The sequence below is a fragment of the Pleurodeles waltl genome, chromosome 10 (genome assembly GCF_031143425.1).
Source record: "Pleurodeles waltl isolate 20211129_DDA chromosome 10, aPleWal1.hap1.20221129, whole genome shotgun sequence".
In the NCBI taxonomy this organism is placed as follows: Eukaryota; Metazoa; Chordata; class Amphibia; order Caudata; family Salamandridae; genus Pleurodeles; species Pleurodeles waltl.
The window spans coordinates 401,653,986-401,679,422 of NC_090449.1; the positions used below are offsets into that span (position 1 = coordinate 401,653,986).

At 49.7% G+C, this 25,437-nt stretch overlaps 1 protein-coding gene across 2 annotated transcripts in view; it reads left to right on the plus strand.

Moving 5' to 3' along the window:
• The window catches only part of CRAMP1 (cramped chromatin regulator homolog 1), a 982,369-nt gene that overhangs the window by 889,457 nt on the left and 67,475 nt on the right, over window positions 1-25,437 (plus strand). The window lies entirely within an intron of this gene.

Sequence of the window (25,437 nt, forward strand, 5' to 3'; positions counted from 1 at the left end):
CGGCTTTTGAAACCCTCGGAGAGACTTCAAAGGGAAGGAAATACATTTCCTTCCCTTTGAAGCCCCTCCGGGCCTCCCCCACGTGATCGAAAGAGAAATGCTGAGCATTTCTCTTTCGATCGCGCTGGAAGCTCTGCTTCCAGCGCGATGGGGGAGGTTGTGTGATCGTCAGCGCGTGCTCGCGCGCTGACGTCACAGGGGGGGTGGGGCGGGTCGGGGGTTGAAGGGGAAGGGATTCCCCTGTCAGCCCTGACCTAGGGGGGTGGGGGGGGCGGCCCTCGGGAGGAGCGCTAGCGCTTCTCCCGAGGGCAGCATTCAGGACGTAATGGTTACGTCCATGGCGCCACACGGGCGCTGCCATGGACGTAACCATTACGTCCCTGGCGGGGAAGGGGTTAAACACAAAATCAGTACTTAATCTTTTGCAAAGTTCTTGGTTTTATATTTAAAAAGAAGTGTTATTTTGCTAAATTCGTCTATGAGTTATTCTTTGAGTGTCTCATTTATTTTCCTCTGTGAGTACAACAAATGCTTAGCACTATCCTCTCATAAGCCTAACTGCTCTCCCACACTACCAAAAGTAGAGCATTAGTCCTATCCACTTTTGCCTCTGCAGTACCAATTGGGCACCCACTAGACTCTCAGCACAGTGTACTTCATTTTAGTGCACTGTAGAGAGCCAGCTTCCTACACCAACCCTCTTTATTTGCGCCTCCTATTGTTAGTAGGTTCCATAAGGGTCTTATCCACGTTTCCTCCATCTCCATTCATCATGCCGCAATGGGATTTGTATTTGGTTCACACATTCCTCACGTGTGCTGCTTTTGAGCCTCTTCACGATTGTCCTGTAAGGCTTCTAATATTAATAACAACCTTCCTTGTGGCCATTTCATCCGCCCGCAGTGTGAGTGAGCTGTAGGCATTGTCACCTAAGCTACCCTCCTTTTTCATCTATCCTGACAAAAGAGGTGCTTTGCACACAAGCCTCCTTTCTTCCGAAAGTGGTTACGACCCTCCATATAGGCCAATCCCTCACCTTGCCTACTTTTTACACACACCCACATTGTTCTGAGGAGGAGGAGAGACTCCACCGCCTGGACCCAAAAAGAGCGTTGGCATTCTACCTTGATTGTACCAAAGAGTTCCTGGTGGATCATCAACTCTTTGTTGGTTATGTGGGTGCGAAGAATGGTTGGGCAGATCTCCTAATGAGTCATTCTCTGCATTAATGTGTGCTATGCATTGGCTAAAAAGCAACCCCCAGAGGGTTTGCACGCTTATTTTACCAGAGTGACAGCTGCAACCTCTCTGTTAGCATGCAGAGTTCCAATCCTGGACATCTGTCAGGCAGGAACGTGGGTATCTGCACACATTTACCAAACACTTCTGCCTGGACAGTCTGGTCTAATGGGACGGGTACTTTGCCAGTTCAGTCCTGCAGGACTTCCTAGTATAATCTTGGTTCGCAGACCCTCCTCTGGGGATGTTATTGCTTGGGTATCTATTTTAAGGTAAGGAATCTGCAACTAGAAGTCTCTATCAGATGATAGGTTACTGACCTTCAATAACGCTTTATGTGGTTGAGACATATTCTAGTTGCAGATTCGAGTTCAGGTTTTTCTGTAGTGTTGCACTTATTTAAAACAATAACAAAATTAGCACGTGATATATAGATTTTTTTTTAAACCATAACAAAGGTTGTTCTAGTTTAAGATTCCTTACTGACCCACCCACCCTCCCCTCTCTGCGAACTGATTTCTATGGACAGGAACTCCCTTTCAGGGCCCTAATTTCAGCACATCATTTGTCTTCATGGCTTCTTGCTTCTGGTGTGGAAACTAGTGAAAACAGCTGGCGCCATCAGTCCATATCCAGCTAACAGGACAACGAACTTGGAACTGACATGCCACCTGAGAGCGCGCAGGGGTACTGCTCGAGAAAAATCTCTAGATCCAGACTGACGCCTTGGGAAATTCTGAGGTAAGGTATCTGCAATTAGAATGTCACTCCCAGATAAGGTGTTACCGAAGGTAAGTAAGTTCTTATTGTTCTCTTTGGGACTCTGTAATTAAAGGGTATAGTATTATTTACCAGTAATAAAGTTATTTTTGTTAGTGAAGTAAAGAACTACCTGGACTTTGAAGCTATTTAGTGTTACATCTAAGTGACATGCTATTTGAGCTTTCGCCTCACGCCACCTCCTGCAGTAGGCCTTAATTGCGTCTGCTGCTCCCATGAGAGTCAATTGCCAATTGAGTTACAGGGTCAGGGTTTGAGTGCAAAAGTGTTGTGGCCCACATTGCGACTCCCTGTGCACAGCAATTGTAGATTGAAAAATTTCATTTTTTTAAATAGATGTATGTATTCCAATCTTACAAACAACTCCAGGGTCACATTCAAGGTTCTCTACTCTTAGCAACATTAAACTTTTTCACAGACTTCTTCTCCTAGAAGATACTAGGCTGAATATTGCCTTGGAAACTTGACAAACACCACTGTACATGATTCTTGAGATTCTGTAGCTAGGGGTGTCTGTTTGACCTCTTCCGTTCATTCCTGGTTTCCTAGAGTTAACAATGGATTTATTTCTGATTCCAGCAAATACAAAGGCATCCACCGGAGTAATTTCAAGAAAACTAGGCCACTACTAGGCTGTGTGACTACAGTGGTATTGCATGAGCTTTGCATGTCTCCTAGACCAGCCTTGGCTGCTCATCCATAGCTACCTCTAGAGAGCCTAGCTTCTAGACACTGCCTACACTTCACTAAAAGGGCATACCTTGACCTGGTATAAGGTGTAAGTACCATAGGTACCCACCATACAACAGGCCAGCTTCCTACACTAAGTAAGTGGGATGTGAAAGTCAGTCCCCCACCCAAGGAAGTGGCATCTAGAGAGGGAAGCTGGAGCAACTAGGGACCCCAAAAGGTAAGTACCAGAGTGCTCCCCCCCCCCCCCCCAAGCGACCAGGAGAGAAAAGGTAAGTACCTGGTTTTTCTCCAAGCCCACAGGTAATCTTTGTAAAAGAACTGTGCAAGACCCAAGCAGGACTGGAACAAACCAAAGGTGGATCCTGACAGAAGAGGACCTCCAAATGAAGGGGACCAAGTCCAGTTAGAGTTGGTGTGTCCAGTTGGGGCAGAAGCCACTACCCACCCTTCTGGAGATTTAGGACAGGGTTGATGGTGAAGATAAGGAGTCAGCTATGCGTCACAGGAGCGGGAGAAGAGTTCCAGGAGTGATGCAGTCGATGTCCCATGTCGGAAGAAGAGTTGCAGTCAAAACACCAACAGGCCTTGGCAAAATAATGAGTTGCAAAGAAGATTTCAGAGCTACCGGGGACCAGGAAGGTCCAGAGGGACTCAACCCACGGAGGGCAGTCTCAGGTGACCCTCAGCAGTGAGGAGAGTCAGAAGTCTAGGATGCAGCCCCCACAGGCAACTCGGCAGGCACAGCATTCGCATTGAGGCCCACTCAGCACACCTGGAGAGGAGACCCACGTCGCTGGAGCAGCGGGCAGGAGACTGCAGGGAAGAGGGCTGGGGGCCGTGGCTACACGGAGCCTGAAGATCCTTTGGAAGTAGAGCCAACAAGCCTTGCTAGCTGCAAGAGTCACGGAGCACAGGGGTACTGTCCTGCAAGAAGAGGCAAGGGCTTACTGTTTCCCAAGTTGGACAGGTGGGATTCTTTATTACAGGAGTAACTACTAAACTAGCATTGGTATATCGCCCTTTGGCGATATCTGCACACAATATATACACCAAATAACGACTAGAAAATGTATAAAATATACAGGGTCCGACTTTGGGGGGGGGGGGGGGGGTCAACCAAGGAAAGTATGATGGCTAGGAGCTGGGGAAGGACGAAAACACCGGAGGTAAGTACAGCAAGTGTCCCCAATGACCAGGTGCAGAGTGGTTATCTACCCAGTCGTCCCATAGTCTAACACAGGAAAGTAGTGGTTCGAGTTTGTGTGTTTCATGACCTTTCCCAGTGAACCCCGGGGAAACCAACAGGAGGAAGGTTGGAGAGTGTCCCCACCCCAAGATACCCAGAAGACAGGAGTACCTACAGCAGGGGCCCCGGATGCAGAGTGGAGAAGGGACTCTCACTTAAGTCAGTGGAAGCCTTAGATTGTCCAGATTCTGTCGCTTCCTGTGGACCAGGCCAGTGGAAACCAGGGGCGGATTACAGACGTTGAGGACCTGAAAAGGAATAGGACAAAGCCCAGCACCCTCTGAGGAGCCCAGGTGGGACAGATGGCATTGCCCACCTTCCTAGAGTTGAAGTTCCTGCAGGACGGTTGAGGAAGAAGGCCAGCTGCGGGGTCCAGGAGCTGCAGAAGATCCCAGTATTCGCCTACGAGCTGTCCCTCAATAGTCACCAGATTGCAGGAGGCTCAGTGACCATCCAGGTCACCAACAAGCACTGACAAATCCAAGCAGGAGCTGAAGATGTATTTGCAAGTTTTTGGGGACCTGCATGGTGTAGGAGATTCTACCTTTGAGGGAGGTGGGGGGGGGAGTCAGGGCTGGCCCTCAGCACGCAGGAAGGCTAACACAACTGACCCACAGGCGATGGGCACAGGGAGTCACAAGGAGACATTAGCAGAACAACAAAACAGAAGTCCCACGTCGCAGAAATTGCAGGACAGGGGTTGATCTTCGAGTTGCAGAATGCTGAAGGCTGAGGTTTCTTCGCCCCTGAAGATCTCCTGGAGGACGAGTCAACAAGCCTTGGCAAGAACAACAGTCGTGGTGCATAGTGGTTCCAGTGCAGTGGCAGGAGCAGGTTCCCACAGTCTCCCAAGTTGGTCAGAAGACAAGCAGGATCCAGAGGAGGCCACAGACCCACCACCTGCGGTGTAGTATCTTTCGATGTCCGTGGGACAGCAGACCCTACCAGCCAGTCGATGTCTTGAGGTGCCTGCCGATGGAGGGAAGTGACTCCTTCACTCCAAGGGAGATTCCTTCGTGCTTCCAGCTGCAGAGTCCTTGTGACCCTGGGAGATGCACAGTCTTGGATGTTGCAGAATTCTTGCTGGATCCAGAGAAATAATGTTCCAATGGGAGCCTTCCCACCAGAAGCAGATGTGTTCCCAAAGCAGACCAGCAGCGGTTCCAGAGGCCAGGAGCAGAAAATGTCTTGCAGAGAGTACCCTGTAGAGTCTTGCTCGCCAAATCTGAGGAACCACCCTCGGTGGAGCCCTTAAGTAACCCTAAAAGTGGGGTTGGTCACTGGACCTCTGCCTATCCTGTTTTCAAGATGGCAGAATGAAGTGGCCATCTGGCAGAGCTCTGTGCACCTCCCTAGGGGAGGAGGAAGACATGGGGTGGTCACTCCCTTGGCAGCTTCGCACCAGAGTGGGAACCCGGGGTTCCTGAACTGGTTCAAACCAGATTTTGCAAGAAGGGCACTAAATGTGCCCTTCAAAGCAGTCTGGTGGCACTCAGCAACCACCCCACCCCAGCCCTTAGACACCTAATAGATAAGCAGAGGTAGCCACACCTTCCCCTTGCAGGAAATCCTTTGTTCTGCCTCTCCGTCCTGAGCCTGGCTCAGCAGCAGGAGCGCAGAATAGTGTCCGGGGTCAGTAGCAGCACAACTGGCAGCTAAATCCCATAAGGCTGCTCAGGCAGAACTGGAGGATCCGCTAATGAACCCCCAGATTACAAGGTATCGTGGAACAAGCACTAGAATCGGTGTAGTTGCATGATTCCAACATGTTTGATACCAAACATGCCAAGGTTGGGAAAAGCCATTATGTAGTTGGACCACTCGTGTTGACCATTGTCCACTACATATCTTAAAATGGCTTCCCCACACTTAGAGCCAAGGAAATAGCCTGGAGTCTGTAGGGGCACCCTGCTCATGCAGGGGTACCCTCACATTTAGAGACATGCACCCTGCCCTTGAGGGAAGGGCCTACCGGAGGGGTGACCTACAGTGTCTAAGTGTAGTGCCCAGTATTGGTGGTGAAAGGGTGCATGCACCATTTCACGCAGGCTGCAGTGGCAGGCCTGCAGACAGTTTGTATGGGCTCCTATGGATGGCATAATACATGCTGCAGCCCATAGGAGGCCTCTGGTGTACCAGTGCCCTAAGGCGTTACATGGGTGCACCTGTATGCCATTTATGGGGTGTAAAAGTATTTTAAAAAACTCGGAGGAGAGAGCACAGACACTGGGATCCTGGTTAGCAGGATCCTAGTGCACTACAGTCTAAACACACTGACAAAAAGTGGGTAACTGTCAGAAAGATGGTACATTCCTACACCCCTACTATGCCTTTGGCAATTCTTAGCGTGAAGTGAACAAGGAAGCTATTTTGAGTACATGTGCTGGACACTGGTCATTACGATTTCCCCAGCTACATGATGGCTTTACTGAAACTAGGTGTAGGAGGCTGGCCTGGCTTGTAGTGGGTACCGATGGGTACTTACACTCTGTACCAGGTTATCCCTTATTAGTGTAGAAGAGGTGTTTCTAGCAGCTTAGGCTGATAGAAGGTAGCTATAGCAGAGCAGCTTAGGCTGAACTAGGAGGCATGCAAAGCTCCTACTATACCACTGGTGTCATATGCACAATATCATAAGAAAACACAATACACAGATATACTAAAAATAAAGGTACTTTATTTTTATGACAATATGCCAAAAGTATCTCAGTGAGTACCCTCAGTATGAGGATGCCAAATATACACAAGATATATGTACACAATACCAAAAATATGCAGTAATAGCAAAAGGAAGTAATGCAAGCAGTGTAAAGTTACAATAGATTGCAATAGGAGCACATAGTATAGGGACAACACAAACCATATACTCCAAAAGTGGAATGCGAACCACGATTGGACCCCAAACCTATGTGAGCTTGTAGAGGGTCGCTGGGACTGTAAGAAAACAGTGAGGGTTAGAAAAATAGCCCACCCCAAGACCCTGTAAGCTAGGTGTAAAGTGCACCTACAACACCCAGAGAGCACAGAAGTCGTGATAGGTGGATTCTGCAAGGAAAACCAACACCAGCAAAGCAACAACAGTGGATTTCCGGACCTGAGTACCTGTAAGAGAAGGGGACCAAGTCCAAGAGTCGCGACAGTGTCGAGAGTGGGCAGGAGCCCAGGAAATGCCAGCTGAGGGTGCAAGGAAGCTGCCACTGGATGGAAGAACCTTGGTGTTTTGCAAGAACGAAGAGGACTAGGAACTTCCCCTTTGGAGGATGGATGTCCCACGTCGTGAAGAAGCTTGCAGAGATGTTCCCACGCAGAAAGACCGCAAACAAGCCTTGCTAGCTGCAAGGGTCACAGTTAGGGTTTTTGGATGCTGCTGTGGCCCATGAGGGACCATGATGTCGCCACTTGGATGAGGAGACAGAGGGGGTGCCCAGCAAGCCAGGGAGCCCTCACAGAAGCAGGCAGCACCCACAGAAGTACCAGAACAGGCACTTAGAAGAGAAGTGAACCGGAGTCCACCCGAAGTCACAAAAGGGAGTCCCACGACGCCGGAGGACAACTCAGAAGGTTGTGCACTGCAGGTTAGAGTGTTGGGGACCCAGGCTTGGCTGTGCACGAAGGAAATCCTGGAAGAGTGCACAGGAGCCGGAGCAGCTGCAAATCACGCGGTACCCAACAATGCAGGCTAGCGTGGGGAGGCAAGGACTTATCTCCACCAAACTTGGACTGAAGAGTCACTGGACTGTGGGAGTCACTTGGACAGAGTTGCTGTGTTCCAGGGACCACGCCCGTCGTGCTGAGAGGGGACCCAGAGGACCGGTGATGCATTCTTTTGTTGCCTGCGGTTGCAGGGGGAAGATACCGTCCACCCACAAGAGATTTCTTCAGAGCTCCTGGTGCAAGATGGAGGCCGGCTACCCCAAGAGCATGCACCACCAGAAAACAGGCGAGAAAGCCGGCAGGATGAAGCGATACAAGGTTGCAGTAGTCGTCTTTGCTACTTTGTTGCGGTTTTGCAGGCGTCCTGAGCAGTCAGCGGTCGATCCTTTGGCAGATGGTGAAGAGGGAGATGCAGAGGAACTCTGGTGAGCTTTTGCATTCGGTATCTGAAGAATTCCCCAAAGCATAGACCCTAAATAGCCAGAAAAGGAGGTTTGGCTACCTAGGAAGAAGGATAGGCTAGTAAGAAAGGTAAGAGCCTATCAGAAGGAGTCTCTGACGTCACCTGATGGCACTAGCCACTCAGAGCAGTCCAGTGTGCCAGCAACACCTCTCTTTCCAAGATGGCAGAGGTCTCGGGCACACTGGAGGAGCTCTGGGCACCTCCCCTGGGAGGTGCAGGTCAGGGAAGTGGTCACTCCCCTTTCCTTTTGTCCAGTTTCGCGCCAGAGCAGGGCTGGGGGATCCCTAAACCGGTGTAGACTGGCTTATGAAGAGATGGGCAGCATCTGTGGCCATCAAAGCATTTCCAGAGGCTGGGGGAGGCTACTCCTCCCCAGCCCTGACACCTATTTCCAAAGGGAGAGGGTGTAACACCCTCTCTCTGAGGAAGTCCTTTGTTTTGCCTTCCTGGGCTAGGCCTAGCTGGACCCCAGGAGGGCAGAAACCTGTCTGAGGGGTTGGCAGCAGCTGCAGTGAAACCCCGGGAAAGGCAGTTTGGCAGTACCCGAGTTCTGTGCTAGAGACGCGGGGGATCATGGAATTGTCTCCCCAATGCCAGAATGGCATTGGGGTGACAATTCCATGATCTTAGACATGTTACATGGCCATGTTCGGAGTTACCATTGTGACGCTATACATAGGTAGTGACCTATGTATAGTGCACGCGTGAAATAGTGTCCCCGCACTCACAAAGTCCGGGGAATTTGCCCTGAACAATGTGGGGGCACCTTGGCTAGTGCCAGGGTGCCCACACACTAAGTAACTTTGCACCCAACCTTCACCAGGTGAAGGTTAGACATATAGGTGACTTATAAGTTACTTATGTGCAGTGGTAAATGGCTGTGAAATAACATGGACGTTATTTCACTCAGGCTGCACTGGCAGGCCTGTGTAAGATTTGTCAGATCTCCCTATGGGTGGCAAAAGAAATGCTGCAGCCCATAGGGATCTCCTGGAACCCCAATACCCTGGTTACCTCAGTACCGTATACTAGGGAATTATAAGGGTGTTCCAGTATGCCAATGTGAATTGGTAAACTTGGTCACTAGCCTGTTAGTGACAATTTGTAAAGCAGAGAGAGCATAACCACTGAGGTTCTGGTTAGCAGAGCCTCAGTGAGACAGTTAGGCATCACACAGGGAGCACATACATATAGGCCACAAACTCATGAGCACTGGGGTCCTGGCTAGCAGGGTCCCAGTGACACATAACAAACATACTGACAACATAGGGTTTTCACTATGAGCACTGGGCCCTGGCTAGCAGGATCCCAGTGAGACAGTGAAACACCCTGACATATACTCACAAACAGGCCAAAAGTGGGGGTAACAAGGCTAGAAAGAGGCTACTTTCTCTCACTAGGGCTGTTTGGTATCAAACATCTGGTATTAATAAACCCTCACTGAATCGAGTGATGGATTTATTAATCATTTATTGCAGCCACCCTGGACAGATTTCTGTCATCCTCAGGTGAGAGCCAGTGCCCTCCGAGGCCAGGAACAAAAAGCCTGATCTTGGGAGAGGTGTTTTCACCTCTTCCAAGCAGGATGGACGTTCCAGGGCAGGAATCTTCAAAGGCCAAGCCGCCTTTTTAATGTTTCCAGGTGATCTCTCCAGATGGCGGAGACAACCAACTCCCTTTCCTGACCCCACTTTTTTTCAGCAAGACAGGCAGGAAAATTAGTAAAATTAGGAGGTGTGCCCACCGCATAACAGTCCCACCCCTAAGGTGGACCAGCTGATATGGACACTATTTTTGAAATTCCTCCATCTAGTTTAGTATTCTAGGGTCAGGGTTATGCCCACTTCCCAACAGAAGTGGTCATATAGAGGGTGTTGTCACCCCACAGGTAGGCAACCCATTGGCTGCTGCATTAAGCATCTCCAGTGAGAGTCCATTAGGAATTCTCACTACACCAGGCCCATGCATTCGTTAAGGGACGTCTGCAACACTGAGACCCACCTTGTGAGTGGCTTATTTGCCCTGATTTTGACCCTGCCAGCTCGTTGACCCTGACAGCGAGGACCCCTTTTGCGCACAGAGTCCAGCAACCCTATCCACTCTGCACTCGAGCTGACTGGCCCAGGTCACGAAGAGCTGGCTTTCCCCCTTGCTCTATGGTCCTATGTGACCCAAACCCCTGTTTGGGAGCTCTCTGACTTGTCCCCAAGACCCCATGTACAGCCTTCTTCGTAGCGCCCCCGCTACAACCACACCAGCACCCTGCTCCCAGTGTAATTCTGGGAGCTCCCAACAAGCTTCTGGTTGTACTTTAAACCTTGGCCCCTACATCTCTAAACCCAGAAGTTGAACCTCCAAAACCAACTGTACTTACCTTAATGCATTTTTTACTTTTCTCTCCATAGAATTGCATTGTGCGTAAAGGCGCACAGGTTTGAACTCTACTTATCTGTAACTTTTCACCACAAAATCAGTACTTAATCTTTTGCTAAGTTCTTGGTTTAAAATATAAGTGAAATATTTTTGATTTTTCTAAATTAGTGTGTGTTATTCTTTAAGTATGTCTCATTTATTGCATTTGTGAGTACACCAAATGCTTAGACCCATCCTCTGTTAAGCCGAACTGCTCACCCACACTACCATAAAAGAGAACATTAGTGTTATCTACATTTGCCTCTGTCAACCGATAGGGGATTCACTGGACTCTGCATGGTGAACTTCTTTTTAGTGCACCATATAGAGAGCCAGCTCCCTACATTTTCCATGTCATCACGAATATTCTTTTTATTCCCCTTTACTTGATATGCACTTCCGGTTGAATAGGTTTGTTTGTACCCAAGCTCTCCATAACTACCTCTCCTCTATATCCTATTAACCAAAGTCATTTTCCGATCATAACCCACTGTGTATAGTTTTTACTTGGGGTACAGTTCTTACCAGACTTTCGACATTGCGGATCCACGTGACCATATGATTCTACATATGTGGCTTCTTACCTGCTACTGTCAATCCTGAATGCGGATTCCGGATGTTAACCACAATGTTACGTTGCCGCCTTTTGCCTGAAATCCCACATTTGACACGGTGATCAGTCCTGTTTTTCTCAGGACGCAATCTAAAACCTTCCTCACCCTTCGTGGATTATGGAATTTTAAGTGTGGTGCTTCTGAATTATTCCCAAATGAAACCTATACGGCTCTTGAACTGGAAAACGCCTTTGATACACTTCATTGGGAATAGGTGCATACTTTTGACTCCGCTTGGGGTAAGCCATTACTGGCGTAAATGGGTACACATCCCTTAGGCGAGCCCACTGGCTTATGTAATAACTGGATGATGCATTGCCAGCTTTCAGGCTTTGGATGTGATTACCTGCCAGGGCTGACCTTTATCACCATTGCTTTTTGCTTTAACTAAGGAGCCCCTTGCCACCCTGTTGGAATACCTTAGGCCCATTGGGGTATACCATATATGTGGTGTCACTATATGCTGACTTATCTTTTGTATTTAAAAGATGCAGAGGCAAACCTTTCTCCATTCTGCAGCTATTGGATGATTTTTCTGCGATCTCGGGTCTTTAGGTGAATTGGGGCAAATTATGTATCTTTCGATCAGGGTTTAATATTCACACAATTGGATCCTAGGTTATTACATGAATCTGTATTGTTTAGATACTTGAGGATGATTGTTGACCAAACGCTAGAGGATTTATGGGACGGTATCTTTGGTAGAGCTGTCTGTGTTCTCCATAGACAGATTACATTTTGATCTACTCTCCCCTTGGTGATTATGGATCAATCACCCTCATTAAAATGGTCGTACTCCCTATGCTGCTTTTATTCACTGACCTTCCATTACTCATCTCTTGTCTTTTTTTTTTAACATCTCAGCCAGTTGCTAGGTGATTTCTTTTGGGCTGCAGGAAGCCATTGAGTAGCCTTATCTACCCTTACATAGTCTGTAGAAACTAAGGATCCTGGCCTCTGTGATTCGAAGTGATATTATTTAGCTGCTAAATTGCAATCGGATTGCTCAATGATTAGGGGGGCAGTTCTTTACCTCAAATAGGGTTTAGCTCTTCCAATTATAGAGATTGCTCATTTCACTCCCTGATGTTCCTCTCTAAAAGCCTGTGAGCATATTTCTCTCCACTACTTTGTATAGGCTTGTCATGTCTAAATCAGTCTCGATCAGCCAATTATGAAGCTGGTTCCTCTCTGTGCCTCGCTATCCCTTGTTTGGTTTCCATACTCACATAGGATGGATACCCTGCTGTCAAATTCGTTTGTGGACTGACCTGGGTCTTCACACATTGGGAGATTTGTTTATTATTAGTGAAGTACTAAATTTTCCCACACTTAAGACAAACTGTATTGTCCCTCTTGATCAGTTCCTTTCTATGAATACATTAATCATGTAGTTTGTGATCCAATAAGAGACTTTTGGCTGCAGATTCCTTAGCTCTGAATTCTCCGTCAAACTGGATCCGGAAGATTTTCGTGAGTATTACGCCTATGCGCCATTAGGTGGCGTAGATGGCTTTGTGTCTGTCTTTGGCGCCGGCTTACGTCGCGGGTCCTATGTAGGTGCCACCCAAACGAGCTAACGTGAATTCTTTTCTTTTCACGCCAGCTAAGCGGTGATCCAAAGGGAGCTACCCTCAGTCAGTTTTTGACTGGCTTTTTTCAACTTTGTCTAGTATTTTTCATGTTTTACTCCTGTTGCGTCAAGGGATGTCTTCTAGGAAGGCAGGATTCAAGGCCTACAGGTCCTGTCATTGGTTGATGTCCATGACGGATCCACACCTCATGTGTCTTTAGTGTCTGGAGTGCAACCACGACCCAAAGTCTTGCTCCCATTACCGAGCCATGCATCTCTGAAGGCTTTGGGGGGAGCAGTCCCTGAAGCTGATGATGGCCCATCACTCAGCTCACTGAAAGTTGAGATCCTGGTTGAGTGGAAGTAATAGTCATCCCACTCCAAGTCCTTCTCGTCCATTGGCCAATGAGGGAGTGTTGAGGTACTAGGCCTCGTTCTGCAGAACCTGTGTCTGTGCCAACTGCGTGCCTCTGCAAGCTTTCCGGGAGGCGGAGCAACCCCTGCCCAACTCAGAGTTCTATGAGGCCATGCACCTTATTTTTGGGCAGCTTGACCCCGCTAGAGTGCCTTTGGACCCCTTGGAGTCCAAGGAGGCACCCTTTGCTTCTGCACCAGCAGTTTTGGCCCCAGTGCCAAGGGCCTCCGAGAGATCCAGTCTTGGAACCGGAGCGACGCCGGTCCTGCCAACCCCGATGCTGCGTTCCTGATGCTCCTGGCTCTCTGTGCCCACAAGCAGTGCCATCCCCATTGTAATCGCCAACTCCTACATAGAGCTGGATGGGCATCATACAACATCGGTGCCAGCAGGAGCTGTGCTTCCTGGTTCAGATCTTGAGCCATTTTCCTTTGGGCCTGGCTTCAGTGATGAATGGAAGGAGTCGCTGGACCCTTTAGAATACCAGCCTCATGAAGAAATGGACTGGTGAAGACTTGGGTGAGGCAAGCAGACTGGTTACTTCTCCGGACACTGGAATGCTTTATCCCCCTACCATGGCTATAGAGGACATTTAGTGAGGCCCTCACTGACTTCCTACTAGGTACCTGGTCCAAACCGAGCACCAGGGCTCCTGTGAACAAGACAATTGCCCGCCACCATCTCCCCGCACGGGGAACCCAAGCTTTTTGACGTAACACTCCTCCCCTGATAGCATGATGGTCCAAGCCTCTGCCTCTCATGGCGAGTTACCTTCCGCAACGTTCCCTTCTGCACACCCGGATAAAGAATCCAAAAGGTTGGACTCACTTGGGAAGAAGATGTTTTCTTCCGCCAGCCTGTGGGGCACAGTTGCACAAAACTGCTGCAGGTCAAGGAGAAGGCTGGGCTGTGCTCTCTTACGCAGTTGCTGATGGGAGAGATGCAGCGAAGCTCACAATCAGTTACAGTCTGGACACAACCAACTCGCTGGGCAGAGCGGTTTTATCTACAGTGGCCCTGAGGCGCCACACCTGGCTGAGGACTTCTGGCTTTTCAGGGGATGTCCAAGTTTCCTTGATTGACATGCCCTTTGATGGTGCTAATCTCTTTGGAGACAAAGCAGACTCAGCGTTCCAGTACTAAAGCCAGGTGCTTGGACCTCGTGGCAACTGCCCAACCCCCATCCCCAACAGTCTGCCTTTCGTGGCTACGAAATGGGCCTCTCACTGCCTCCATTCCCAGGCAGCCACTGTGATGCGCATGCTGCACAGCCTCTGTGTGGCTGAGGACGCTTAATCCACCGACCTCGTGGATCAGGTGGCCAGCGGTATGAGCAGCCACTGCACCCCCCAGACAAAGAGTCTGCAATCTTGAGTTATTGAGCTTGACCATTGATTCTCCGATCAATCTGCCACTTTGGGAGGATCTTCTGTCGCAGGACAGGGTTCTCTATCGGAGCCTGTCCAGCCTTCTTTCGTGGAGATTGAGTGGCAGCAGTTGACCGCTTTTAACGTTCCGCCCAAAGTCTGTAATGTTATCTTGGCAGCCAGGTGTCCCTCCACCAAAACAGTATTATACGCCTGTTGTTGGAAGAAATTTGTGGCTTGGTGCACAAATAATTCTGTTGACCCCCCTCTTTGTCCCTCTTTCTGAGGTTCTATTGCTTATGCTTTCGTTGGCCCAGTAGGGCTCTGCTTTGGGCACTCTCAAAGGTTTTCTTCTGCAATCTCTTCATTCCTATGGCTGCCTGATCAATCAGCCTTCTTTGTTTAAATCCCCCCATTGTAAATAGGTTCCTTAAAGGCCTTACTCATATATTTCCCCCTTCCCCATTCATTATGCGGTAATGGTAGTCGAATTTGATTCTGACAATCCTGCTGTGTGCTGCTTTCAAGCCTCTCCACAATTGTTCTCTAAGGCTTCTCACTTTGAAAACTGCCTTCCTGGTGGCCATTATATCTGCCTGCAGGGTGAGTGACCTGCATGCATTGTCTAAGCCACCCCAACTTTCTGTCTAGCCTGACAGAGTGGTGCTTTGAATACGGGCCTCCTTTCTCTCCCTTGTGCTTACGCTCTTCCATGTAGGCCAATCCATCACCTTGCCTACTTTTTATGCACCCTCATTCTTCTAATGTAGAGAAGACACTCCACCACCTGGACCCAAAAAGTACGTTGGCATTCTACATTGATCGTACCAAAGAGTTCTGGGTGGATGATAAACTCCTTGTTGGTTATTTGGGTGCAAAGAAAGATTGGTCAGTGCAGAAGAGAACAATCTCCAGAGGGCTCGTTACTCTGCATTAAACTGTGCTATACATTGGTTAAGAAGCAACCCCCTGAGGGCTTGCTTCCCCATTCAACCAGAGCTATCGCTGCATCCACTGCATTAGTACGTGGATTTCCAGTCCTGGACATCTGTGAGGTGGCAATATGGGCATCCATGCACATGTCTACCAAACACTACTGCCTGTACAGCCAGGTCAGTAGGGACGAGCACTTTGCCTATTCAGTCCTGCAGGCTTTCTGTTTTTTTCATCTTGGTTTCGCAGACCCACCTCTGGGATGGTATTGCTTTGGTAATCTATTTAAAGTTAGGGAATCTGCAACTAGATGTCTCTTATCAGATGGTTACTTACCTCTGGTAATGCTTTATCTGGTAGAGGCAATATCTAGTTGCAGATTCCTTACCAAACCACCCATCCTCGTCCCGCTCTGCGCACTGATATCTAGTGACAGGGCTTCCCTTTCAGGGCCCTAGTTTGACACAACAGTGGTCAGTGTTCTTCATGGATCTACACTTTCGGCTTGGAAAGTTGTGAAAAGAAACTGATGTCAGCGCGCCCAGGTAATGCCTTTATAGGATCCTCTACGTCATTTCTGACTGACGTGGAGGTGATCAACGCCACCTAATGGCGTGCAGGGGTACTGCCTGAGAATAATCTCCAGATATAGACTGATGCCAGGGGGAAACGCTTAAGGTAAGGAATCTGCAACTAGATATTGTCTCTACCAGATAAGGAATTACCAAAACTTGTCCGTTTGGCATACATCTAAGGTTACAGGGACAAAAAGTAGTTGATATACTTTGAATACTTGATATACTTTGTACTTCTAGCGCTGGTGTTTGCTCGGTGCTTATCCTGAAGGAGACTTAGGCTGCACTTTTGTCCTGTTTCTAGTTTGAGTAGAATGTGTATATTTCTTATAGGAAAAAAAGATGAATTGTTACTAGCTTCATTAAAAAGGTTTACTTTACAGCTGAGCTCTGAGTTCCAACTAGTGGAGTCCTTTCAGGGAAATTGCATTGTAGTTGAAAACTGCTTGAAACACTGCCTGCTCCCACGTTTTTCTGCGAGCAAGGAAGAAAGGTTGTTTAAAGCAATTGTTGCACCACAACTGTTCTCCTGTTTCAGACTCTGTTGCAATCTGCTTCCACAAAGATCACTTTCTGCTGCCTTTGGTATTGCAACCAGACGCCCCCTCAAAGTCTATCCAAGTCCAAAATTTGCTCTTCTAGTAAGGTGTGTGTATGTTACTTTGTTTATTGGCTCAACCTCTGCTGCATGATAGTCGGGCACTTCCTATCCCACCCCCATCCCAACCCTCTAAAGACCTCCATAGGTCATTAGACCTATTTATCACTTCCATTAATAAGTCAATAACATAATAGATTTATTCAGCAACCCATCCACTAAAAACCTACGAGATGAAAAACACATTTATCCATATTGGAATGTTTGTGTTTCTAACTATTGTATGCATGTCCTTAATGTTTTGAGTGTTTTGTCTGGAACATTTGTTCTTTATCTCATTAATGTTTTTCAATTATGTATCTTTCTTGCAACCTTGCCTAAACGTGAGGCACGGATTATTTGTTGAGATTTGGTACATTTAGGTAGAGACATTTTTTTTTCAATTAAAGTGGAAAATCTGGCTTAGCATGTTGATTTTTCTTCTATTTGAAACAGGTCTGTAATTTCGTCACACACAGCCCTTAGGTGTGGGAATGTTTTTATCTGATAGAGACTTCTAGCTGCAGCTTCCTTACCTTAGAATTCCCTGGCATCAGCTTCGAATCCAGAGTTTTTTGTGAGCAGTACCCTGCGCGCGCGCCGTCGGACGGCGTTGTTCGGATCCGCGTGCGTCGACCAGCTCCGCGTGCGTCGTCAGCGTCGTTGGAGTCGTCTATGACATCACGGTTGTCTATATAGACGCCGTCTCGGCGCACGTACGTCAGTTCTTTTCCTTCCGCGCCGGTTAAGCGCAATTTTGGAAGAGCTACCCTGCTTCGACGGTTTGTCAACGCTTTTTTGACTGTTTGGAGTCATGTCTTCGAGAAAGACAGGATTCAAGCCGTGTGGTGCATGTCATCGCACCATGTCGGTGACGGATCCGCACCGAGTTTGTCTTTGGTGCTTCGACAAGGACCACGATTCCACCTCGTGCTCCGATTGTCGGGCCATGGCGCCGAAGGCCTTGAGGGAGAGATCCCTTAAGCTTCTTGCGGCCCGACATTCGTCTTCGGTCGGTGCGACTCCGCGGAGGTCACAGTCTTGCAGTAGGAGGAGGTCGCGGCACCGCTCCCGGAGCCCCAAGTCCTCTTCCTCGCATTCGAGGTCATCGGAAGGTAAGAGGCACAAGAAGAAGTCCAAGCGGACTTCGTCTTCGCCACGCCCGTCAACCGACGAGGCGTCTAGGGAACGTCGACGTTCCGAGCACGGTTCTGCGGAGCCGTCGCCAGGGTCGACTCCGCGTCTTCCCCCCTTTCCGGGGACCGGATCGACCCCGCTCAAATTAAAGAATTTTACGAGGCCATGCGTCTCATCTTTGAGTGGGCTGTACCCTCGGGTGGGTCTCCGGGCCCCACGGGGTCAGCAGGGGCCCCTTAGGATTCAACGCCGGCGGCTTCGGCCTCGACGGAGCAGATTCGGCCCAGATCATTGTCTGAGCATTATTTGGAACAGCCAGACGCAGGAGAGGAATGGGAGGGGTCTGAGGACCCTTTAGAATCAGGATTGCAGCAGGACTGGTATGTGGATCTAGGGGAGGCCAGTGGACTGGACACATCTCCAGATACTGATATGCTCTCCTCCTAATGTGGCTACGGAGGAGGGGGCTTCTTTCGCTATTGTGGTGCGTAGGGCAGCTGAGGTCTTGGACCTAGATTTGCCTACGGTGCCAGTCAGGACAAATATCCTGACAGAAGTGCTTCAGCCAGGGGTGTCAACATTGGAACCGTTGTTGCCCTTCAATGAGGCCCTTACAGACGTCCTTCTGGGTACGTGGTCCAAACCCAGCACAGGGGCTCCTGTGAATAGGACGGTCGGCCTCTGCCATAGATCCGCTCCCAGCGACCCTAGTTTCCTGACAACACCCCACTCCTGAAAGCTCGGTTGTCCAAGCCTCTACTTCACGTGGTGCCTTCCCTTCCGCTCCCCCGGATAGGGAATCCAAGAGGCTGGATCAGCTTGGGAAGATGTTTTCTTCCTCCAGCCTGGCATTGAGGTCTGTAAACACCTCTTGCCTATTGGGCCGTTATTCCCATACTTTATGGGATACGGTGGCGCAAGTGCTGTCCCAGGTCCCGGAGGGCGTACGGGACACTCACCCAGGCTGTAAAGGATGGGAGAGATGCAGCCAAGTTTACAATCCAGTGTGGCTTGGACACGACCGACTCGCTGGGCAGAGCGATTTCATCGTCAGTGGCCCTTCGTCGCCACGCCTGGCTACGTTCTACTGGTTTTTCAGGGGATGTCCAGTCCAGCTTGATGGACATGCCCTTTGATGGCTCTCGCCTTTTTAGCGAAAAGGCAGACTCCGCGCTTGAGAGGTTCAAGGATTCTCGAGCCACGGCCAGATCCTTGGGCCTTTCAATGCCGGCACAACAGCAGTCTGTCTTTCGCCCCTTCCGAGGCTTCGGGAGGGGCGTGGTGCCACGGCAGCCACAGTTTAGCCACCGTCCTCAGGCTTCACAGCATCCCGGAAGAGGACGTGGTCGTGGTACCATCAGACCCAGAGGGTCTGGCCAGAGGTCGACCGCCACACAGCCCCCCTCCACTGCGCCCAAGCCCTCCTAGTGTGGTTCTGCGGGATCACGTCCGTCCAGTTGGAGGGAGGATTCATTTTCATATCCCTCACTGGCTTTCCATCACCACGGACAAGTGGGTCCTGCAGATCATACGGAAGGGCTACCCCCTTCCCTTCCAGTCTTTCCCTCCTTCTATACCTCCGACAAAGGAATGGCTGATGGAGGACCATCTAGCTTTGCTCCGCGAGGAAGTTACGGCTCTTTTGGCCAAGGGAGCCATAGAAAGAGTCCCGATATCAGAAGTAGACAGTGGTTGTTATTCCCGCTACTTTCTGATTCCCAAAAAGAAAAAAGGCCTTCGCCCTATTTTGGATTTAAGGGACGTCAATCTCTTCCTCAAGAAGGAGAAATTCAAGATGCTCACTCTTGCTCAGGTTTTGTCTGCCCTAGACCAAGGAGACTGGATGGTAGCATTGGATTTGCAGGATGCGTATTTCCATATTCCTATCCTGCCAAGCCACAGGCGTTACCTGCGGTTCAAGGTGGGCCACGAGCACTTTCAGTTTACCGTGCTTCCTTTCGGTCTCACCAGTGCCCCTCGGGTGTTCACAAAGGTGATGGCGGTGGTGGCAGCTCATTTGCGCAGGTCAGGGATTTCAGTCTTCCCCTACCTGGACGATTGGCTGTTGAAGGCTCCTACGCCCCAGGCTCTCGTCACCCACCTTCAGACGATGGCGGACCTCTTGCATTCGTTGGGGTTCACTATAAATGTGCCGAAGTCACACCTGACTCCCTCTCAGAAGCTCTCTTTCATCGGAGCTGTTCTGGACACAGTGCAGTATCGGGCTTATCCTCCCGATCAGTGGGTTCAAGATATTCAGGTTATGATTCCGATGTTTCGGCCTCTATCCTGGATCTCGGTGAGACAGACTCTGAGGCTGCTGGGACTCATGGCTTCCTGCATCCTGTTGGTCAAGCATGCCAGATGGTGCATGAGGGCTTTGCAGTGGGACCTGAAGTTCCAATGGGCACAGCATCAGGGAAATCTTACCGACGTGGTTCAGATCTCGGAAAGTTCTGCAGTGGTGGTTAGTGAACTGCGAGTGGGTCAAGGGCAGACCCCTCTCCCTTCCCCAACCAGATCTAACGGTAGTGACAGATGCGTCACTTCTGGGATGGGGCGGCCATCTGGGGGAGGTGGAGATCAGAGGTCACTGGTCTCCGACGGAATCTGGGCTCCACATCAACTTGTTGGAGAATCGGGCGATCCGGCTAGCATTAAAAGCATTTCTTCCTGTTGTGAAAGGGAAGGTGGTGCAGGTGTTCACGGACAACACTACCGCAATGTGGTACTGCAACAAGCAGGGCGGTATGGGGTCGTGGACCCTTTGTCAAGAGTCTTTACGCCTCTGGACATGGCTGGAACAGCAGGGCATGACCCTGGTGGTTCAACACCTGGCAGGTTCTCTGAACGCCAGAGCAGACGAACTCAGCCGAAAATTCTTAGAGGATCACGAATGGTATCTCCATCCGGAGGTGGTGCAAGGACTCTTTCAGCAGTGGGGAGAGCCTTGGTTAGATCTGTTCGCCTCCGCTGTGAACGCGCAATGTCAGCAGTTTTGCGCGTTGGAGTTTCCAAGGGGGCTATCGCTGGGCAACGCTTTTCGTCGCGAGTGGAGTTCAGGCCTCCTGTACACCTTTCCGCCTATACCACTTCTACCCAGAGTTATCAAGAAAATCAAGAACGACCGGTCTCAAGTAATCCTTGTGGCTCCGGATTGGGCACAGAGAGTTTGGTATCCAGAGCTTCTCAAAATGAGCATCGGTCCTCCAATCAGGCTGCCTCTTCGGGAGGATGTTCTGTCTCAGCAGCAGGGGAAGGTTCTCCACCCGAACCTGTCAACTCTGCGCCTTCATGCGTGGAGATTGAGCGGCGACAGTTGATGGTTTATGACCTCCCTCCCGAGGTCTGTGATGTCATTCTGGCAGCCAGGCATCCCTCAACTAAGTCGATCTACGCCTGCCGTTGGAAACGTTTTGTTTCTTATTGTTCAGAAAGGTCTATTGATCCTCTTTCTTCTTCTCTGTCTAACCTCCTTTTTTTATGTTGTCTCTCGCCCAGCAGGATTCCTCCTAGGGGACTCTTAAGGGCTATCTTGCAGCCTTATCGGCTTTTCTTCAGTTGCCTGATCAACCATCTCTGTTTTAATCACCTATAGTACAGAGGTTTTTGAAGGGGCTTGTACATCTGTTCCCGCCTGTGCCTTTCGTTATGCCCCAGTGGGATCTTAATCTGGTTCTTACCTTCCTTATGTGTGCTCCTTTCGAGCCCTTGCATAACTGTCCTCTCCGGCTGCTCACTATTAAGACAGCCTTTTTGGTGGCAATTACATCTGCCAGGAGAGTGAGTGAGCTGCAGGCTTTATCTTCTAAACCTCCTTATCTAATGATATATCCTGACAAAGTGGTGCTAAGAATTCATGCCTCTTTTCTCCCCAAGGTGGTGACCCCTTTCCATCTGGGTCAAAATATCACCCTGCCCACCTTCTTTGCACCACCGCATCCCTCCCAGGAAGAGGAGCGCCTCCATCGACTGGACCCAAAAAGAGCGTTATCATTCTACCTTGACCGCACTAAAGAGTTCCGGGTGGACGACCAACTCTTTGTGGGGTACGTTGGTGCAAAGAAGGGTCGGGCAGTACAGAAACGATCCATTTCGCGCTGGGTCGTTCTCTCTATAAAAATATGCTACGCTTTGGCGAAGAAGCAGCCTCCTGAGGGCTTGAGAGCTCATTCCACTAGGGGGAATGCTGCTACCACTGCGTTAGCACGTGGCATACCGGTGGTGGACATATGTCAGGCCGCAACGTGGGCCTCTTTACATACGTTTGCGAAGCACTACTGCCTGGATAGCCAGGTGAGGAGAGAGGGGCATTTTGCCCGTTCTGTCTTGCAGGACTTCCTTATATAAAAACCAATCTCCTTCAGACCCACCACCATGGGTAATAGCTTGGGTATCTATTCTAAGGTAAGGAAGCTGCAGCTAGAGGTCTCTATCAGATGAACAAGTTACTTACCTTTGGTAACGAGGTATCTGGTAGAGACTATCTAACTGCAGATTCCTTACACCTGCCGAAGCCTCCCCGCTCTGGGGAAATTTTTTCTCATGTGCATATGTGTGTATATATATATATATATATATGTTTCATTTTGGCAACTTTTGCCTTTCTTACAGGCATGAAAGTGTTTTTCTCCAAACAGTCAAAGAGGTTAAAAGTGTATTGGTTGGTTCTTCCATGACTCTGTGCTTCTGGCGCGAGAAGTTGTGGAAAAGAACTGACGTACGCGCGCCAAGACGACGTCTATATAGACAACCGTGACGTCATAGACGACTCCAACGACGCACGCGGAGCTGGTCGACGCACGCGGATCCGAACGACTCCGTCCGACGGCGAGCACGCAGGGTACTGCTCACAAAAATCTCCAGATTCGAAGCTGACGCCAGGGAATTCTAAGGTAAGGAATCTGCAGCTAGATAGAGTCTCTACAAGATACCTCGTTACCGAAGGTAAGTAACTTGTTCATCCATGCACTTTTACTTGCTTGCAATTAAAGTAATGGTATTTATGATACCAGTACTGTAGGAAAGTGCCCTCTTTCTTGGCATGGTTACCCCCATTTTCTGCCTGTTGTCAGTGTGTTTGACTGTGTCCACTGGGATCCTACTAACCAGGACCCTAGTGGTTATGCTCTCTGGTCCCCCCTCCCCCCCCCATGTAAGTCCCTAGTATATGGTACCCAGGGCATTGGGATACCAGGGGATCCCTATGGGCTGCAGCAGTTATTCTGCCACCCAAAGGGAGCCCATGCAAAAGGTTCTGCAGTTCTGCCATTGCAGTCTGCGTAAAACGGGTGCATGCACCCGTTTTCACTACAGGTCACTGTTCCAGGTCACTGTAAGTCGCCCTTATGGTAGGCCCTCTCTGCACAGAGGGCAGGATGCAGGTATCTGTGTGTAAGGGCACCCCTGCGCAAGCAGAGGTGCCCCTATGAACTCCAGTTCCATTTTCCTAGACTTGTTAGTGCGGGGATGCCATTTTAAATGTGTTCTGGGCATAGGTCACAACCTTTGTCCAGCTATATAATGGTAACTCCGAACCTGGGTATGTTTGGTATCAAACATGTTGGAATCATACCCCAATACTCATGCAAGTATTGGAAGTATGATTCCATGCACTCTCTGGGCTCCTTAAAGTCTTACAGGGTTTTCCAGGCAGCCCAAGCTGCTGCCACCCCTCAGACAGGTTTCTTCCCTCCTGCTGCTTGATCTAATTAAGCCCAGGAAGGCAGAATAAAGGTTTTCCTTTGGGAGATGGAGGTAACACCCTCTCCCTTTGGAAATAGGTGAGACTGGCTTGGGAGCGGTAGCTTTCCCAAGCCACTGGTATGCTTTGAAGGGCACATTTGGTGCCCTCTGTGCATAAACCTGTCCACACCCAGTTTGGGCGCAAAACTGGGCAATGGAAAGGGGAGTGACCACTCCCCTGTCCATCACCACCCCAAGGGTGGTCCTAAGAGCTCCTCCAGAGGGTCCCTCTGTTCTGCCATCTTGTTTCCAAGGTTGGCAGGGAATTCTGGGAGCATCTGAGTGGCCACGCAGATTACCCCCGAGCCCTCTCCTGGTAGGTGCTTACCTGGCTAGGCCACCAGGCCCCCTTTCAGGGCTATATAGGGTCTCTCTCTTGGGTAGGTCCTCAGATTTAGCTTGCGAGATTACAGCAAGATTCCTCTGCAACCTTCACTTCAACGTCTGGCCTCTGCAACTGGACCCTCCAGGACCCGACAATCTGCCTCCAAGAAGAACTCTTCTTCAACATGGTTTCCAGGGCCCCTGCCAGCAACTGCAACATTTCCACCCGCTGTGCATCCACGGAGGGTGGCTACTCTTCAGTCTGCACTACAAGAAAGAAGGAATTTCCGTTGGAGTGAAGGAGTAACTCCCCTGCATCCGCAGGCACCTGCTGCAACGACGACCACTGCGTGGATCTCCGCTCATCCTAAGCTGCATGGATCCTGCATCATGGGTGGTGGTCCAGAGTAGTGCTCTTGGTTCTCTCTGCCAGCTGTCCAACTTTGGTGGAGGTAAGCCTTTGCCTTCTTACGCAAGACAGTACCCTTATGCGCTGCGTCTCCTGCAGCTGCCAAGGCTTGTTTGCATCTCCTCCAAGGGATCTTCATGCGACTTGTAGCTCAAGTCCCCAGCACTCCTCCCTGTGACGCACAGCCCTCTGCGCGGTTCTCCTGCGGTGTGGGATCCCTTTCTGTAGTGCTGCGTGGGCTCCTTCTGTGACTTCTGTGTTCCCATCCTTTGGGACTCCTGTGGGTGCTGCCTCAGCTCCTGTTGTCTCTCTGTGTCGCCGAGGGTCCCCTCTGACTCCCGCTCCTGGATTAAGCCCTCCTGGGCCTTGCTGGTCACCGGCAGCACCACTTTTCCACTAACCCCAAGTTTACATTTGCCAAGGCTTGTCGGTGGAATTCCTGCTCTGACACCCATCTGCAATCTTCATTCCAGTGTGGGACATCTGCATCCTTCAGGAACTGTTCTCCAGCTCCAGGGCTGCAGTGCTAACCTGATCTTCATCACAGTGGACCAACTCCTGCGAGTACAGCTGGGTGTATAGTAGCTCCTACTCCTCCTGGACTCCACTGTCACTCTTGGACTTGTTCCCCTCGCTCCACAGGTCTTCTTCTCGAGGAATCCACTGCTGGCTTCTTGCAGTCTTGTCTGGATGTCTTTTTTTTCTTCTTTTTCCTCCTTTTGAGTGGTTTGGGGAAATTCCAGTGATTTACTCCTGCTTTCCTGGTCGCTGGTGGGTTACTGCGTTACTTATGTCTGTGGTTTTCTAGTTCTCCCAGCTCCCCTCTACACATTCCACTTATCTAGGTGGGGGTACTGGGTTTGCATTCCATTTTTTAGTATATGGTTTGGGCACCCCTCTGGTGACTATTGCTTATTGGTATTTGCACTGTTTTCTAACCTTTTCTATGCCTATTACTGTTTATTAGTGTATATATTTAGTGTATTACCTCCTGTTGGAGGGGTGCACTTCTAGTATTTTGTGGTATTGTGTGACCAAAAATAAAGTACCTTTATTTTTGTACAACTCCGTGTTTTCTTTCATGTGTGTAAGTGCTGTGTGACTATAGTGGTATTGCATGAGCTTTGTATGTCTCCTAGATAAGCCTTGGTTGCTCATCCACAGCTACATCTAGAGAGCATGGCTTCTAGACACTGCCTACACTTCACTAAGAGGGGATAC